The 13,516-nt window shown below is 39.5% G+C and overlaps 1 protein-coding gene across 3 annotated transcripts in view; it reads left to right on the top strand.

Annotated features, from left to right (window-relative positions):
• The window catches only part of OPN3 (opsin 3), a 47,637-nt gene that overhangs the window by 17,576 nt on the left and 16,545 nt on the right, over window positions 1-13,516 (top strand). The gene's annotated exons all lie outside the window — the stretch shown is intronic.

A 13,516-nucleotide genomic window follows, 5' to 3' on the forward strand; every position in this document is an offset into this window, starting at 1 on the left:
GAATCAAGGAGAGGCAAGAATGGAGAAGGGTGATCAGACAGAAGGCTATTAAAATAGTTTGGCAAGAGATGGTGAGAGTCTGAATTAGGGCAATAGTAGTCAGGACAGCAAAGGACAGATTTGAGAACTGTTGAGATAAATTAGCCTGACTTAGTGATTGACTGAATGGGAGTACTGCAAAAATGGAAGAGAAATCAGAAGAAAATTAATAGCTGTGGACTTGGTAATGCAAACATGGTACCCTGTCTGATTTGGCATAGTGACTCCCACCCCTGGATTAGTCCTGAGCCATAAAGATTGTCCTTTTTTTTTTTTTTTTTTTTTTTTTTAAGATTTCTAGGTATAGACATAAAAAAAAATCCTCCTGGGCTTCTGAAAGCTCAGGGATTTGAGTCAGAGTGTGCCAGTACTTTGATTGCCAGGGAGTCTGTCCAAATACAAAGAAACTAAGCCAGTGATGGGAGGAGAGAGCCAAAGCCCTGATGGCATTGCTTCAGGCCCCTAGATGACACGGCCCACATATTTCTGTACTGGACACTATGCTTAAAGCCAGTGCCACTTTGGACTTGCCAGTTACGTAAGATTACCCACTTACTTGCTCCTTAAAGGGAAAAAGCATGCGGTATGGAAATAGCAGATGATGCAGAAGAGAGAAGTGTTATAGAAGCCAAGAGGAATTTCAGCAAGAGCGTGGGCCAAAGTGTTAACATTGCAAAGAGACTGGGTAAAACCAATGTTTTAGCAGTTGATTTATCAATTGATGAAATTCTAGAACAATGGTTTTAAACTGAAGACTGCTAATGAATTGAATGGGCACCTCTTTAAAATGCGGATCACCAGGCCGCACTCCTGCGTTGTGGGTCAGTAGGTACACAGAGGACTATCGTAACCGATTCCTGAGTGGGTAGTGGGTTGTCATGCATTGTGACATAAATAAGAGGGAATCAAACAAGTATCAGATGATATGGTAGCGAGATTTAATTTCTCTTCTGGTGAGTATTTTGGCAAGTTACATGAAAGCATTAAAATTTTGCACACCTTCTTACCTAACAATTATATTATCAAGAATTTAACCTAAGGAGATAATCATGAATGCATATAAATATATAGCTACACTGATTATAATGTCCATAGCTAACACTTAGTGTTAGGTACTGTGATAAGAGCTTTATGCATATTAATGAACTCTTTATTTTTCTCTCAACTCGGTGAGGTAAATAGATATATCAGCACTTGATTTTACATTTAGAAAATTAAAGCACCAGGAGATTAATTTGTTCAAGGTGACACAAAAAGTGGAGGATATGGAACCTAAACCCAGTGCCCTTGATTACTGTGTCTCACTCTGTCTTCCCACAGCACTGTTAGAGGAGTGAAACATTGAAAGAAATTCAAAAGTCCTCAGTTTGAAGCCTGAGAGAGCACATATTCCAGAAATCAACATACCACCAAGCAAATCATTCAGGACCTACACGCTGGAAACACTCTTTACCCTGCCTCTCCCCAGAAGATGATCAGAACTGATCCCGTAGTACCTCACATTCCTGTGAAAATCAGTTGATGCCAGAAGGGAAAAACCTCTCCAGTTGGCCATGCCTGGGCTCACATCTCTTTATGACCCATTGTATTTATTGATCTGTTCCAATCCTGAGCTTCCAATGTATACCCCCTGGATCCTCTCTTCATGAGCAGTACACTCCCCTATAACTTCCACATCTTTGCACATTTCTCTACCTCCTTACTTTAACTTAACCCTGGCTGCCCCCAAGAACCCTACTTTCCCACCTCTCCCAGCTGTGTTTTCCTTAACACCAGGTATGCCCCAGGGCCAGGTAGTGGAATAGGTGACTCATTAAGTATCACTGCTGCTTTTGGAGCATTACTCCCTCATTCTATAAAACCCTCTGCTTCATCAACACTCTCCCAACGTGAGGTTGCAAAATTGAACTCACATTTGTCACACACATGTGCAGGGAATATAAAACTTTAGCTGTCACCTCTCGTTCACAGCCTTAACTCTCCTTTCTGGATCATTCCCATCAGTTGACAAACCAAGCCACCATCCCCAGTTGTCCCTTGACTTATGACTGTATTCTTTCTTCAAAGAGCCAGTCTTTTGATTGTCTACTACTTGCACCTCCATATCCTCAGTGAATTTTATTTTGTAATTTTCTTAAAAGCTTTTAAATACAGAAAAATACAAAGAATAATACAATAAGAGTCCATGTATCTTCTGCCCATTGAGCAAAGACTAGTATTTCTGTATTTGTTTTAATCTAAAGAATTAAAATATTGCAGATAAAATTCACACCTATGTATTTCCTCCGTTCCATTTTACCTCCTTCCTCCCAGAAGTCACCAACATGAATTTAAGGTGAATCCAAGCAATGCTTCCATCCTTTTGTTCATGGTTTATTTATACATTTCTCCCGTTTGATGGAGGTCCATTTCCTGTTTTTCACTATAATATAATGCTTCGGAGTATATATTTATACACATTTCTTCCTGCCCAATGCACAGAGTTTCTCTAGGGCCATGCTGTCTAATATGATAACTACTAGTCACATGTGTCTCTTGAGCTCTTGAAATGTAGCTAGTTTATACTGAGATGTAAGTGGAACATATTCATTAGATTTCCAAGACTTTGTATGAGAAAAATATAAAATATCTCAATAATTTTATATTGATTACAAATTGAAATATTTTGCATATGTTAGTGTCTTAGTTTGAGCTGCTATAACAAAATACTGTAAAGTAGGTGGCTTATAAACACAGAAATTCATATTTCACAGTTCTGGAAGTTGGAAGTCTGAGATCAGGGTACCAGCATGGTTGGGTTCTGGTGAGGGCTCTCTTCCAGGTTAGTGTGCTTACTTGTGTTATCCTCACATGGCAGAAAGAGAACTAGAGTTAGCTCTCCGGCCTCTTATAACAGCACTAATCCCATTCACGAGGGCTCTGCCTTCATGGCCTAATCACCTTCCAAAGATGTCACCTCATACCATCACTTGGGGGGTTAGGATTTCAGCACATGCATTTGGGGGGACACAAACATCCAGTCCATACCAGTTGGGTACAATAAAATATGTTATTAAAGTTAATTGTATCTGTTTCTTTTTGCCTTTTAAAAAGTTAAATAATGTTTGTGGCTGACATTATATTTCTACTGAACAATGCTCCTCTAGGGTTTATAATTAAACCTGAAACTGCTAGGCATGTACATGCTGGGTAAATTTTCAGATTGATTATTTTCAACTTCCCTCAGTCCCACCCCTTTATTTAACACCTCCACCCCCACCCGCGCCCCCCGCCCCCCCCCCCCGTAGATCCCCAGTACTTGGTGAACTTTGCTCTGTCTGGGCTCCTCTGGCACTTAACATCTGTATGTCTCGTTTGGCATTTCAAATACACAATTTTGTATTTTAGTTTGTTCTTTCCTATTGCGTTTTCCCCTTTACATCAGGGACCATATTTTATGACTTTGCTTCTCCAGAACTAAGCTCAGGGCCCTATACGTTAGAGCCACTCAAATATTTAAAGAAGATTTAGACACACCAGCCTGGTGACTGTCTGCTGTTAGACTGCGATTTGTCCTGGAACAATTTTATCTGGTTTACTTAGAATATGCCGCAAGTTTCTTGTACATCCAGGCTTCTGCTCTCCATAGTGTGAGAGAATTCCCTAGGAAGTAACATCAGTCTGTTTCATGATGAAGCTGCCCATGTCTCCCCAACAAGCTTCTCACTTCCTGATGGGTTCTGGAGTCTAGGGAACTGGCGAAGCCAGGGTGAACCTCAAGGGTGTTTAGTTCGATTTTTAAGAGCTTTTCATATGACATCACTTTCAGCCATTTTATGATATGCTGTGCCAGGTTCTATAAAATATGGCATTATTATAGTTTATTGGACTATAAGAAGCAGCAGAATTGCAAAAGACAAGGAGATAGGTAAAGAGGAATAAAAGCTAGAAATGAGTAAAGTACAAAAATCAGAGCTGCCTATATAAACTAGAAAAGATGCCCTTTCCTCAGGGCTGGCTCAGCCTGGTACCTGGACATCCATACTGACCCTCTCAACTAGGGAGCCTTGTGCATAGCATTGCTTTTGGTGTCCTGTGCGGTACTGTTTTGTGAAATGTTAATGCAAATGAATGGTTCAGTTCTTCTGTTGGGGCAATTTCCAAATTCCTAATATGGAACCACTGAGCAGCAGACAGGGACAAAGGCAAGCAAGTTTTAGAGCCCAGTATGAAACAATCAGAAGGTTTTCCTGAAAGTTCTCTAGTTCCAAAGGATGAAGGAGTGTTGATATAGAAAGATCTCTGAAGAATGAAGCATTTCACACATAGAAGGCACCATAGCACTGAATTGTAAGTATGTACTGTTTCCTTGCCTGGAGTGATCCTCATTTATATCTGAAATATATGTATATAAACTAGTCTGTCCACTGGAGGCTTGAGGTATATCTCTTTATTCTCTGTTTCTTAAAGATGTAGAAGGATTCTTAGATAAGATGAAATAAGTAAAAATAAATAAATACAAAAGTGGGTATGCAAAAAAATACGATACAATGAGCAAAGAAGAAAGCCTTAAACTGCTGAAACCCTAGCATACACGTGAAAGTCTTCTCATTGAAGAGAACTATTCCATAGAACGTTAAAGTCCTTAAATATATTCTGAATTCTGTGCTGCTGCCTGGACAGAGACAGAATGATGGTGGTGTTGCTTTGTGAAAACAATGGAGGTCAGTATGGACCAGAAATGGGCTGGCTGCAGAATCTGTCGGAGACGGGAGAGAGGGGCACCGCTCTGCCGTGCACCTCTTGGTGTGGGATTGAGACTGAAGGATTCAGAGGCATCTAGAGTGGTTTCTTCTGCTCCTGCACCAGTGATGGGAATTGAGGAGAACCTGGGGAATGAGCGAATAGTCAGATTATATTAAAGGAAATCTGATTTTAATCTTGACCCATTGTTCTGAAAGTCAGAATCATCAATGGTAACTTTTAAACATACAGATATTCAGGTTCTGACCCAGGCCTACTAGATCAAGTATTTTCAAGGGCAGAGCCTTGCAATCAGCATTTTAAACAGTCTCCTCAAGAGTTTTGTGTATAGCTATTTCAAAAGCTGGCGTTCGGAAACAGCATTCTTATGAAGGGAAAGAGACATGCTGCTCTGATCCAGAAGGTGTTAAATTGAACATCAAAGAGAGTTAAGTTAATGTTAACCCCAATTTGACAGTGTGGAAGAGAAGCTTGAAACAGTAGAATGTGAATGGGTCTGGGAACTAGCCTTGTTCTAACACCTACTTTGTGGTCTTGGGGAAAATATCTCGTATTGTGAAGTTTCCTTCTCCCACCTTCATAATTTAAAAAAAATTTTTTTTTAGTTCTTCGTTACATGACATTCTCAGATCAGGATGACTAAGACTTTCAAGGAAATGAGATTTTTCTTGCCTATCCAAATTGTTCCACACTGGTCACCAATGTGGGTTTTGCTTTATACTCCAACGCCTCCACCTCACAAGTTTGTTTTAAACTTAAAGCATTTTGCCCAAGTATAGAACTGCACAGGCTATATAGCAATTTTGTTTTTCCTTAGCATGTTGTATATGACAAGCTGCTTCTCTCATTCTCCTCATATGGTCCTGAGAGATCATATCACATTTTCTGGTTGATTAATTACTTACACACAATGATAGTAGAGCCCGTGATATTCATTCTGGAGAGAAGAGTCACACTCACCTCTGTGTTTCCGTACTCTCCATTTGCATCAGCAGCAGGGTAATAGAAAATGACTTAAATGGAGTCAGTGTTGTTATCACCTGCTCTAAAACCTAACCCCTGAGCTCCCTTGAGAGCTATGTAAATCATAAATGACGCAATGAAGATTTAATTCGGTGCCTGTGAGATTCCCTCATATTTTTAATTTGCTCCTTTGGGATATCGGATTTTTTTCATTCGCTGCCAGGTTCATAATCTAGGAAGGAACACCTAGAAACTAGACTCATCATTGCAGGTCACAGAGCTGTTCCACAATTTATTCATGTATTGAATGTTTCCATAGAATTAAAGAGACCTCAAGCTTCACCATTGCTGAGAAACAACTTGCTTTGTGTAATCTTTCTGGGGAAAATCCAAATAGAGCTCCACGCTCGCAGTCAGAAGATCTGGGTTCTCATTCAAACAGAACCTTCTTAGTCTTGTGACCTTAGGCTAGTCACGGATATCAGCCCCTTTTTTCATCCTCGCATCAAATGGGGACAATGAGACTTTCCTGCCTGACATGTCTGGAAAGATCTAATTAGAAAAATACATTTAAAAGTACTTTGAAAATTATAAAATATATGAAACAAAGTTATTATAATGTATTATCTTGATTAGAGAATAAGAGATGATCTAACAGGATTGTCATTTGACTTTATAACACTCATAAAATGAATGTTTTATAGATTTTTTAATAGTCAAAAATTATCATGTAAGGACTGTCAAATCATGTTTTGGGTTGAAAAATAGATCCTTTAGGTAAAATAGGGAGTTGGCCTCGTTTTATGTTCTTCTAACCTGTGTATTGCTAGTTTCCTAAGGAAAAAAAATTTTTTCATTGAAATGTCACTGTGGCTATTTCTAAGCAATGTTTCACCTGAGTTTGGTTAATTACGGGGATGACCATGTTTACTCCAGGATTTTTCCTTGTTATTTGGGAAGAAACATGGTCGGTCATGTGTATATAACTTTTATCAGCAGCAAATACATAATAATCCCTTGTACTATTCTAGGTGCCAAAATGATGTCAAAATACAAAGACATATTTAAGTATGTCATACTTAAGTTTACAATTTAATTGGAGAGGTAAGACATGGTACACAGAATTGTACCAAAATACAGTTAAGTAGGAAATAGCAGCCATGAAGATAGTCTGTTTGTGTCGTGGATGGACAGAGTGAGGTATGCACTAAGGAAGTTATAAATGGTGAAAGAGAAGGTTGACTAGGTAGTGCAAGAAATACACAGTTTCTTAATAGCCAGCATGCTACATGAAGGGAGCTTTGCAGGTCATTATTCTAGAAAGGGCTTTGTGAAAGTAATAAGATGATTATCTTAGCACACGTTCCCCACATATAAAGCCTAAGGCAAAGCATATATGCTACTGATTTATTGGGGAGCATAATCCCAGGGAATCAAGAGTAAGAGAATAGAGGAAGAGGCAGGGAAGGGAGGAGGCCAAATCAGAGAGAGGATGCACCACTGAGCTGACCACAGAGGATCACTGGGTCTTGCAGGACGTCTTCAGAGAAACTACCTGATACTAATGCAGCTTGAAACAACCCACGGGATGAGAGGAGAGTGCAAGCAATCTAATCTCTGGCTTCTTCCTGTCTCCTGACCATTGCTCCAGCTCTGCTCCATGAGGTGTTAATGTCCCTTTGCTTCTAGGTTGGATCAGCCAGCTTCAGGCAGCCAGCCAGTAGGGAGGCCAGATTCTCTGTGGGTCCAGTGCAGCGAGGCACTATTTGCATGTAGGTATGCATTGGTGGTGACAGTGGCAGCAGCTGAAGCTTTGTAACTATAGTCACAGAGCCACCGCTGCTGGGAAGCAAGGCAAATAAAGCCCACAGTTGGGAGTGGGAGCTTGTGAGTGGGGTCACGGAGATCTGGGATGGCACATAAATAGAGTCCAGTCAATGATTAATCTGGTATGTGGTTCCCAGGAGGATGACAAAGGCTGCACAAACAAAAGAAATTTAGTCATAGATGGGTGACAGCAATCATTTGTGGAATATGAACCTGCACTAGAATAGTGGGAATGGTATGAGGCACAGAAATGAATTTAGAAATGTTTCCCAAGAAAGGTTTTCTGTTGGTTTTAAAAGCACATACGAGATAGGGGAGAGAGGAATGGGAAGACTAAGCAGAGCAATGTGTTCCTAAAGCGGATCAGAGTCTGATGCCGTTTTCTTGAGCATACTGTGGTGGGTTATCATAAAACCTAGATTGCTGTGTTAGCGAAATAATTTTAAGTGTTGGAAACAAAGTGTATGCCTCCCATTTTATCTGTGGTACCACAACTTCACACTTTTATTCTATGAGTGCAGTTGATTTAGGAATAGAATTTAGAATTCTCAGTTCCTGTTAAGTGCTTTCATCCAACTGGTTCTGTGTGTGTGTGTGTGTGTGTGTGTGTGTGTGTGTGTGTGTTTTAGACTTTGGCCTCATTGTGCTTATGTTTGTGATTCTTCTGAACCTGAATTAATTCCACAGATAAGTTACTTTATATTCAAACTGTTTTTTCCCACTCAGCCCATAGAGTCTGGTCATAATGGATATTTCTTGGGTCTCTTAGTGTAATAATGATCTTTTTTTTCATTGTTAACCATCTTGTTCCATATCCTTTCCTGCCGAACAGAGACGTAAGTGTGGAAAGAGTTCTAATGAGGTCCTATTCCAAGATAGGGCACTCCTTTTCCTTGGTTACGGTATGTGAAGTTTAGGCAGTTACTGGGAGGAAACGAACACCTAAAACTTTGTCAAATCAGAGGCAAGTCAAAGAGTCTAAGGCTAGGATATCTGTCCAAATGGGACTATAGGCAGAAAATAAGCCAAGTTTGAAGCCAGAATGGTCAGAGGACAAGGGGAACAGATATGAAAAGAACCAAAGATAACAGAGGGAAGATAAGCCCAGAATGATTTCCAAGTCACTGCACAGGTGCCCAGTGTAGCCTAGGAGAAGATGCTCATGGCAAAAAAAGTCCGTATGCTTTAACAACTACATCAACTATTTGCCCCTGTGTCCCCTATTAGAAAAAAAAAAAAAGTCACTAAGTTTAATAGAAAAAAAGATTCAACGCATGTGAAATACCATTGAAGGATAGCATGACTGACCACAACGGAAACAACAGTGCAGCATTGTAAACTGTGAGCAGCTAGCCACAGACCACAGCATGCGGCCTGCCTCATTCAATCGTTCTCTTCTGGTAGTCACTGGCCCTCTCTTAAGGGGGCTCTCAGTTTTAAACGCACTGCAAGCATTTGGGTAGTTATGACACACAATGGTCAGAAATAAATTTCTGTATAAGTTAATTACCTGAAATCATAATTTTTTTTAAATTTTGAGGTGGAGTTTCACTCTGTCACCCAGGCTGGAGTGCACTGGCATGATCTCGGCTGACTGCAACCTCCACCTCATGTGTTCCAGCGATTCTTCTGCTTCAGCCTCCCAAGTAGCTGGGACTACAAGTGCACACCACCAAGCCCGGCTAATTTTTGCATTTTTATGTAGAAACAGGGTTTCACCATGTTGGCCAGGCTGGTCTCAAACTCCTGACCTCAGGTGATCTGCCCGCCTTGGCCTCCCAAAGTGCTGGGATTACAGGCGTGAGCCACCACACTGGGCCTGAAATCATAGTTTTTTAACCCATGGAAAGGGTTTGAACTTTGATGTTGTGCTGGGTTTCCTTTGGAACTGAGTCATTGTGCACTAAACATGAAGACTACTGAACATGAAAAATTTAATAGACATCTAGTAAATGCCTAAAAACATATATAATAAAAACCAACCATCATTTTGATTGTTGTAGCAAACTGCTTTTATTGGTCAAATGGAAAGCACTCATTCTGACAGCTGAGAGATATTATTCAAATGAAGGTAGTCTTTCATTTTCTCTAAAATTCTTCAATTTAAGAATATTGAGTTTAAAAAATGACTTCGTTTGATATCAAAGGTGGACATGGTTACAGAACATATGTAGCAGATAATGGATTAAATATGCTTTCTGTAGAGACTCTACATCACTAATATAAAATTTTTGATAATTCTCAAAGGAGAATTAGAAAACAAGTATAGCACAGCATGGACTTTGGAAGCAGACTGTGTGATTCGAGTCTTGGCTCTTTTATTTTTTAGCTTGTGACCTTGGCAAATGACTAAACCATTTTTGCCTCAGTTTCTTCATCTGTAAAATGGGAATTGTAATTATAATTTCTACATGTCTCACAGAGTTGTTATGAAGATTAAATGAGATAACACAGGCAAACTACTTAGAACAGTCCCTGACTCATAGTAAGTACTCTCTATAAGTGTTAGTGGACTGAAATTACTATTGTCAATTAAATAAAAAGGAGGAGAGAAACTTTCTCAACAAATAAGCACTATAAACAAGATTTCAAAGAAGAATTGGTTACTTGCTTAAAAGAACAAGCTTTTTCAGGAATACTAAATTTACCGGTTTTCTTTAATATTGTTCAAATATGAGTAGATATTATAGGATCAACAGGATGGTATGCCAGCTACATGGTAACAGCCATGATTGAGTGGGTGCTGAGCGAGAAGATGGGAGGAGACCCTGAAATTCATCTCCCTGGGGGGTTCTGGGCTGGGATTTTTAAGGGGACCATGAGGAGAAAGGGGATGGGAAATTGGGGTCATTGATTGGTTGGGGTACATGGGGATGAAATCATCAGGATGTGGAAACTGCATTCTTTGGTGAGTCAGCTTCTCGTGGGATCCTTCAGGCAAGCTGATGTCAGTAGTTTCACTGGTACGTAGGACCTGAAAGAATATCTCAAACAGAAAACTTAACATTATATAATGTTCAAGCTGTTTTCTATAGAGCAGTTAAGGGGAATTATAATTTTGTCACAGGGTCTACGTGATTCTGGGACAAGAGGCAAACAACTATAAGGAAGCAGGTCAGAGAGCAAGCTGGCCTCATAATCCAGGGAGAATGTACCGCAGGCTTGGTTTATTTTACATTCCCCTTGTCCCTTTTTCCTTGATTAATTTTATAAAGCTTCTAGGGATGGTTTCATAAAGACCACTACTTAGTAAAGTAGCATCTTTATTAAGCAATCTTCATAGAGTTTTGTTTCCATTACTATCTGTGAACAAAAATAGTTAAACTGCATCTTTTAAAATTGCTATAAATCGATATATTTTTGAATGAGCAAAATTTTCATTAATTTGAGAAAAATGTATGCACTTAGTTTGGAAATTTTACTGTGTGCTCATCCACCCTGCCAGCTCTCAAAACCACAAGACAGGTATTTACAATTGCCCCATTTTATAGGTAGAGAATCTGAAATACAGTCCATCCAGATACTCTTCAAAATGATCCAGAGAATCTATGATGACGTAAGTTATCCCCTAATCATCTTCACTTCCAAATTTACTTCTCTCTCATTTCTTTTCTAAGTCAATGCAACATCATCTATTAATTATAACAAACCAGTAACCCAAGACTTCCTTTGATTCTTCTTCATTCATTCCCACAGCCAACAAAGATTAACTTCCTTAAATATGGTGGACCTTCCTCGTCTCTCCTTCCGTGGTGCCACTGCATCGGTTTCATTCCTTATCACAGTAACCGTGTTTCTCCACTAGGTTTCCCTAGAACCAGGCTTGGCGCACAATCCGTTTTCCTCATTGCAGTCCAAGGGAACTTCCCATGAGGAAAATCTCCAAAAGCAAAATCAAAAGACAATAAAATTCTCTAGAATTGTACAGTGATGGAAGTGAATAAAAATGACTTAATGGCTCCTCAGAGCCCTCGGGACATATTCCAAGCTCCACGCATGGCATTTAAGGGTTTTCCTAGGAGAGTCCTTAGTCTTTTCATTCTCTGTTTAGAATTCCGTCCTACCATTTGGAATTATTTGCAGGCACCCAAATGGTGCAAGCTCTGTCAGGTCTCCATGTATTTACATAAGCTGTTTTCTCTTCCTAGAATAGGATAAGAGGATTGGCTGCCTCTTCCCCATCAATTTTTTTTTTTTTTTTTTTTTTTACCTCGTTAAAGTGTGCTTAATATCTAAGACTTACTCAGTTGGTACCTGCTTCCCACAGAAAATCTCCTGAGTTGGGTATTCCTCCTCCCACTATAGGCAGAGTTTCTCCTTCCACCACTTTCTCTGGATTGTGTGTTCCTTGAAGGCATAAGTTTTGTTATATTAAACTTTTTAATCTAACAGACAAGGATTAACAAGTCTGGGTCATGGCCTTTTTTGAAGCACGCTCTTCTGTTTAGTGTGAACTTGCTTACCCCAGTCTAGATACTTGAACTATAAATAAGCTATTCAATGTGGCCATCTAGTGACCAAAGTGAGAAAATAACTATATTATTGGATAGTTGTACATTGATAGACACACCTTGTATTAATATTTAAGCTCCAGAGTCCTGTCCACTCCCATGCCTTCCACCCACTTTCTACTACTTAAAGCAATTTTGCTCCCAGATATTCAACTATTCAGTAATAATAATACTTTATGCATTACCACTTTACTAAACATATTTATATTCTCAATACACGCCCACACCCACACGATGAGACAGCATTTTGGTACTATTATCCCTATTTTACTGGTGAGAAAATTGAGATTCCAGGACATTAATTAATTTTCCCATGGTCACATAGTAATTATGTGAAAAAAATGAAACTGATCTGAAGCAGATGACTTATTCATTAGGTAATATGGAGAAAACTGGAATTGAATACAGGACTTTTGGCCTCGAACACATTTCTCTATTATTTAATTTATCACATTGTTTTATAGTAGTTTAGTTCTCTGTTTATAATTCATCATTTTTTCTTATTGCCTAGCACAGTGCCTGACACACAGTATGTGTATGACATGTGTTTTTTGATAAATATTGCAAATGAGTGTATAATCATTAAGTTATATCGGAAAGAACTATTTGGCTCAAACTGAAGCACAGAGTAGACATGTAAATATATTTTTTCACTTCTATGCTTTCACACATATTGTATCCTTGGCCTTGAAATATCCTCACTCTTGTCAACTTGATAAAATACTCCCATTCATCAATTCAAATGTTGCTTTCCCTTAAAACCTTCGCCAGTGGTTCCCCAGGCAGAGATAAGTACTTCCTACATTGCATTCTCCAGATCCCCAACACAGCTTTGTTTAACTCTTATCACATTCCTGTAATTATTTGCTTACACATCTGTCTTCTCCAGACTGAGATCTTTGGCAGCAATTCAGGCAGAAGGAATGGCAGTATCAAAGCTGCCAGCTGAGTGAACATGCCGGGCAGTTTGCAGCCTGGGCGTGGTGTGTATCCCGATGCAGCAAGCTTAGGCAAAGCCTAATGATATGCCAATGAGATTTGATTTTACAGACTGCTGTCTTCAAAACCGCTGGGGGTACATAAGCCCTTTCCAATGGTTCCAACTTTGAAAAGTTTATATTACACAATTCTTTAAACTTAAGACAAAAAATGTAGATGTCACAGTTTAAATATGGTTGTATACATGGTTTTTCAAAATTCTGTTAGGGAAAAGAGTAAGAAAAAGATGGAAGATCCCTGCTGTGGCCCATGGATAGCCACGGAAGGCAGATTCAGCTTTGCGCCATCCCCTGTAGTGACTGACCTTCCCACCTCTTGGTCCCGGCTCCACAACCAGAGTCCAAGGCACTCTTGCAATAATTCAAAGAGGCTTCAGTTTTAGAAATGCCCATTTCATTCCTTTCTGTTCCTTAACACCTATTCCGTCTTTTAGG

The sequence above is a fragment of the Macaca fascicularis genome, chromosome 1 (genome assembly GCF_037993035.2).
Source record: "Macaca fascicularis isolate 582-1 chromosome 1, T2T-MFA8v1.1".
Classification (NCBI taxonomy): domain Eukaryota; kingdom Metazoa; phylum Chordata; class Mammalia; order Primates; family Cercopithecidae; genus Macaca; species Macaca fascicularis.